Consider the following 5,967-nt stretch of genomic DNA (forward strand, 5'->3'; position numbering starts at 1 on the left):
GAAAATACATGAAAATGGTGTGTGAGGTTTTTTGCTCTGCTGAAGATAAACGACTGCGATACTAGAGGTCGACCGATAGTGGATTTTGCCGATACCGGTAGCTAGGTTGGACCACACTGGCCGATACCGATTAATTAACCGATAGTTTTTCAAATGGATACTGAACAAAAACTAAAATAGTGCTTTATTAAAAAAAACAGTACTGAACCATACTACTACTAGTAGTAGTAATAGTAGTAGTAGTAGTAGTAATAATAATGTTGAAATTAACACACTCTAACAAGGAACAATACTTTCATTACACAGCTTTCATTAATCTTAATGTTACAAATGGACTCTTATTTTAAAGTGTTACCATTTCATTTCAACTGTCATGCTTAAAGATGCACATCTTTAAATATACACAAAGGCCATAGCATTAAAATGATATACATATGGATATTGTATGTATACTCTCACACTTTAACTTCTTCTATTCTTGAACACTTGATGATTATCTAATCAAAATAAAAGCGCAGCGTTGAGTCTAGGAGAACTAGACTCACACAAACTCCGGACACACACAGGAGAATCACACACACTCCGGACGCCTCGCGTTCAAGTCGAGCAGCGGTCTAAAACAGTTTATTTAATCACCAAACAGATACAAGTTTACTTCAAGAATGAACGAACAATGAGGCATATATGAGTTTGAAGTTTGGTGTTTAAAAAAAACGGCGCAAACGGAAAGAGAATGCGAGATCTATATTATAGCTCTACAAATGAAGCATTAACAACAATTCGGGACAAATATAATGTAATTTAATGGAAAACTATGTGAATGGCGCGGCAGGATTTTCTGTCGGCTGCATTTAAATCCGCGTCTGAAGTTTCCAGCTCTGTTCATCGTGCAGTATCACGTGTCTAAACAAATAGCACGTGCTGTCAGTGATTTCAACCACTAGAGGCCGCTCTCGCACTGTGTAATGACAACAGACCCTTCTCAGCCGTTCCAGCAACGGACGCAACCCGGAAAACTATTGGCATGGATTTTTGCCAATAACCGATAGTTCCAGCAAAAAACTATCGGTGCCGATTAATCGGCAAAACCGATACATCGGTCGACCTCTGTGCGATACCTTTACATCCGTTCCATCTGTAGGCATGAACTCCTCATAGATGTAGGATCCAGTCTTCCTGACGTTACTCTCGGGAGAATAGACGCTACTTCTGCTGCCAATCTGAAACAGACGTAACATGATCAGAAACCGTGAGACACGCGTCTGCTCAACACAGCCGTTAGGACGAGTTTGGACGATTTGATGCAATGAAGCTTAAGTTAATTTATCAATGAAGTTAAATTATTAGCTAACATAAACCTTTCAAGTATACCATGTTATGATGCTATCTTCTTGTTTTTGAATAATAAATACTTATTTGCACCACACTACACCACCTAATCATTAAAAACACAAACTATCAGAGACGTCAGTGTTACACAAGCTATTAAGCAGCTCGGCATTTTGTTATGTAACCGAGTGCCAGTATAATGACAACCTATAAATTTGAATATATTTGATTATTTTAATAAAGGCTGCAAATACTGATTATTTTAAAAATTTGCTTAGGCTTTAAACCCTATTCACAACAGGATTTATTCTCAATAGCAAGCTGGCAACACGAGTGACAGCGACTGTTTCTGTCTCACACAATAAACAGGAGACACATTTACCAGAGAACCTGACAGGGCAAGCAGTCTTAAACTATACACTTACGATTCTGTTCAATATACTATAACACAAATCATTCTCACGTTTAATAATATAGCTCATTCTCATGTCTTAACTATGTAACTTACATTTAAATTAATCATTTAGTACAATGCGCATACGTTTGTAAATTGCACTTTAATTTTTGCATTAAATTGCATTTTAAAAAATGCATGTAATTACATCTGCAATTAAATTATGTAACTACATTTATAATTACACTGTTGACTCATCCCTTACACCTTAACCACCCTTAAACCTACCCAGACCACCAAACCTGTCCCTAACCTTACCCCTATCCCACCTCAATAGCAGCAGAAGTGTTTTACAATGCAATATGAACACAATAAGTACACTGTACTTATTTTATGATGCAAGTACATAATAGTTATGGCCACTTAATATAAAGCAGGACCAGTATTTTGCTTAAAATACTCAGCTGATGTAATGTGGTGTGTATTTTGTTGTTGAAGGGATAGATTGAGACTCATTAAGGTCACACCTTGCGGAAGAGCCGCTGACTGCCTCCTCCTGCAGATGTGGGGTAGTAGATGTAGACATTGTGGTCCTCAGCACTCACAGGCTTCTCTACGAAAGGCTTCTGGAAAATCTCCCCGTTCACCTCCACATGGTCCTCTCCCTCCACCAGATTACATTCTACAGAAACATCACACAACATCTTAAAGAAGCCATGAAATCATTCGATTTAGAAACAGGATCTTTGGGTAGAACATATTTTGAGAACACGAGCGGTTCAAACTGCAAAAAATGGCTCATCTTACTTAGTATTTTTGTAATATCTAAAAATTCTTAAAATCAAGATGCTTTTACTAGATAAGCCAAATTACTTAAAGGTGTCATATGATGCGATTTCACGTTTTCCTTTCTCTTTGGAGTGTTACAAGCTGATTGTGCATAGATAAGATCCCTGAAGTTGCAAAGACTAAAGTCTCAAACCCAAAGAGATATTCTTTATCAAAGTTAAGACTCTGCCACGCCCCCCTAAAACGGCTCGTTCTAACACGCCCCCACAAATCTGTCTCTCAGGAGGCTGCAGATAACAACACGCTTCTCAAATTAAAACCCATTTCATTCAATCGAGTTACGCTTCAAGGAGTTAAAATGTTTAGCTACTAAACAAAAATTGTTGCGATGTAAAAAAGCATCCCACGCTGACAGCTGAAACAATACACCCGTCACCCATAATCCAACGCAACAATCTAGTGGTTACAGAGTTAGAGCGCTGGCTTTTTGCATCCTCTCCAGGAAAGAGCAGCTCTCAGTGCATTTCTTCAGCTTGTGTATATTTTATTTCATCTATATAGTCTTTTTACTGTGCTGCAAATCATTATGCAATGCAACATACAGGCATGACATGTCAGTCAGCTAATGATTGAAATGCCTGATGTCTTGCATAATATAACTATTTTATTTCTAGAGGTCCTGATTTGAATTACTTTGGATATGTTCTCATAGCTCTGTACTGTTCGTTTACGAGCAGGTTATAAGGAAATGACTTAAGACATGCTTATTTTGGGGTGATAAATAATGGAGCAAATACCTGTAAATTGACTACCCCAAACCTGATTTACCATTGCATAATTTATTTAAATACTCTTCTCTTAAAAAGTTGATTTTTGAAAAGGGAAATTCCAACTTTTGCAATAAGATCAGCAGCAAAAATAATTGTCCACATCTTTTCATTGTTAATTTTTCACTGGGTGTATTTCGTAAATCCTGATAGCATTTTTAACACCAAAAGAGGGTTTGTGCTGGCACAAGCTGCTAGTAAATCTGCCACTAAATGTGTATTTTACATGCAAATGACTGAGAACTTACTAACAAAGTTCTAGGAATTAAGCATATTGCTGTGGTTTTCTTGCATTGCAATTTCAACGTCCGAGGCTTTGAGTTTTCGGTCCTGATGCTTGGTCTGCCTGTATGTTCTTCTTTTGTTTACTTTCACCAAATTTTATACACCGCTGCTCGAAAAGAACCATCTTATTTTGTCACATTGTTGGATTTGCATCCTGAAGGAGTTTTATAATCCTTTCATAGTTTTTTGTTGGGGCCACGTTTCTTTCTAATTAGCAAGTCAAGGTCAGTAAGCCTGTTTTTTAACTGCAGACTATTTTGCATTTTGTAGAATCGTGGTGGTATTTGTTTTAGAAATGCAAACTACAAGGTGATTCTAGAAATATTTTCTCTACTTGATCTGGAAAACAATATTCCATTAACTGTCCAGTGGGCCAAGAACCTAAACACCCAATACGAGTCTTTTCACCTACCGAATCATATTCTGCATCATCTCTGTCCTCATCCTCCTCTTCCAGGTTCTCGTACAGGCAGTCATAGCCGAGCACTCTGGCTGGATCCAGCAACTCGTCTCCCTCGCCGTCATCCGCTCCCACAAAGAAGCGCGGGTGATCTAAGTCCTCGTGCACAGACATGCTCACCACAGACAGCTGTCAGTCACTCTAGAGGCTCATATGAACCTCACAGGCCTCCTCCTGCTCATCTTCAGCCTCTCTCTCTTGAACACAGCGCAGACAACAACAGCTGACTCGGGGCCAGTTTCTGATGTTTCTGAAAGACAGCTCTTATGCTCACACAGGCTGCATTTATTTGATCAAATACACAGTAATGTCAAACATTCTCAGAATTTAAAATAACTGATTTATGTAATAACATATTTTAAAATTAAATGTATTCCTGTAATGGAAAAGCTGAGTTTTTCATATTATTCACATACTTTTAGCCATGTAGTATATTTAGCTATTAAAATATGAGTGTCAGTGGCAAATTTAGTATCCAGTATAATGTAAAAAATATTTTATCTAGTTTAAAGTTATCAAGTTTTAAGAAACGCACTATGTACTATTCACATGGTTTTTTGCTGTTTTTAGGAAAGGATAAAATTGAATGAATCTAAAAACATCATGCAGCATCAAGTAAAATGTAATATATGTGAGTGTACACACATCCTATTCATTTCCACAATTTCTTAAATATGTCTTATAGTAAAAAGCTTTTTCACAAATATTATAAATAATTCATAAATATTACATCTTTAGGGAGTCAAACCACCTGAACTACCCTTGTCTTCTAATAAAAGATGTGTTTCATAAAAGATGACAGTTTTCTTTTTTGTCTGAACTATCCCTTTAAGTAACTTGTTGACCTTGGCACAGTGTCATGTGGGTCTGGTCCTCTCAATAATACAATTTTCTGTTTAAAGTAGTTTTTTTTCTTCTTCACATTGGTTGGACCGCAACTTTGTTAGTTGCACCATGTGACTGATTTGGCACAAAACTTTTTTTTTTTTTTCTCTCCAAACATTTAGAAATACAGTATTTTTGTTCATATTCTTTTCTAGGGAATACTAATAAAACATTATGCAAGGATTTCATTTTTTATTAGGTTATTTATTTAATTGCCATCAGAATATTTGTATCAAACTTACATTTTTGACTGATCTCACCTCCAAAAAAAATTACAAATTACCATGTTATAAAACCATGTTCAGAATTATTACAAAACCATGTTCAGAATTATTAATTACAAAACCATGTTCAGAAACAAAAAACGCATTCAAGTTATTTTATGCACTGCACAATATGTTTTGAATGTCATCAACCCATTAACTATTTTCTGTTGAATGTTTAATGGACTCACCTCTCAGATGTGTCGGATTAATCCCTAGACTACCACAGATTCAGAGATACTATCATCCTGCAAAACAACAAAAGATAAAAAATATCCCGTTTTTGAAATCTGATTTTTTTTTTTTTTAAATGGCTTAAAAGCTGTGGAACTGGGTTACTGTATATATATACACACACACACACAGTACACACAGGTGCATCTCAATAAATTAGAATGTCGTGGAAAAGTTCATTTATTTCAGTAATTCGACTCAAATTGTGAAACTCGTGTATTAAATAAATTCAATGCACACAGACTGAAGTAGTTTAAGTCTTTGGTTCTTTTAATTGTGATGATTTTGGCTCACATTTAACAAAAACCCACCAATTCACTATCTCAACAAATTAGAATACTTCATAAGACCAATAAAAAAAACATTTTTAGTGAATTGTTGGCCTTCTGGAAAGTATGTTAATTTACTGTACATGTACTCAATACTTGGTAGGGGCTCCTTTTGCATGAATTACTGCATCAGTGCGGCGTGGCATGGAGACAATCAGCCTGTGGCACTGCT

General features: G+C 36.3%; 1 long non-coding RNA gene across 2 annotated transcripts in view; it reads right to left on the reverse strand.

Annotated features, from left to right (window-relative positions):
* Nucleotides 1–2,773: 2,773 nt before the first annotated feature.
* Nucleotides 2,774–5,967, reverse strand: part of LOC107575992 (uncharacterized) — an 18,435-nt gene continuing 15,241 nt past the window's right edge. Inside the window, exons 2-4 of one of the 2 annotated variants that reach the window (XR_001607976.1) lie at nucleotides 5,424–5,480; nucleotides 4,037–4,281; nucleotides 2,774–2,799 (exon numbers count right to left, since the gene is read on the reverse strand). This is a non-coding gene — a long non-coding RNA (uncharacterized lncRNA). Of the gene's footprint in view, nucleotides 2,800–4,036; nucleotides 4,335–5,423; nucleotides 5,481–5,967 lie in introns of both variants that reach the window. The other variant, XR_001607975.1, reaches the window with a different exon arrangement.

This window comes from Sinocyclocheilus grahami, unplaced genomic scaffold (genome assembly GCF_001515645.1).
Source record: "Sinocyclocheilus grahami isolate Dianchi unplaced genomic scaffold, SAMN03320097.WGS_v1.1 scaffold3087.1, whole genome shotgun sequence".
Lineage (NCBI taxonomy): Eukaryota > Metazoa > Chordata > Actinopteri > Cypriniformes > Cyprinidae > Sinocyclocheilus > Sinocyclocheilus grahami.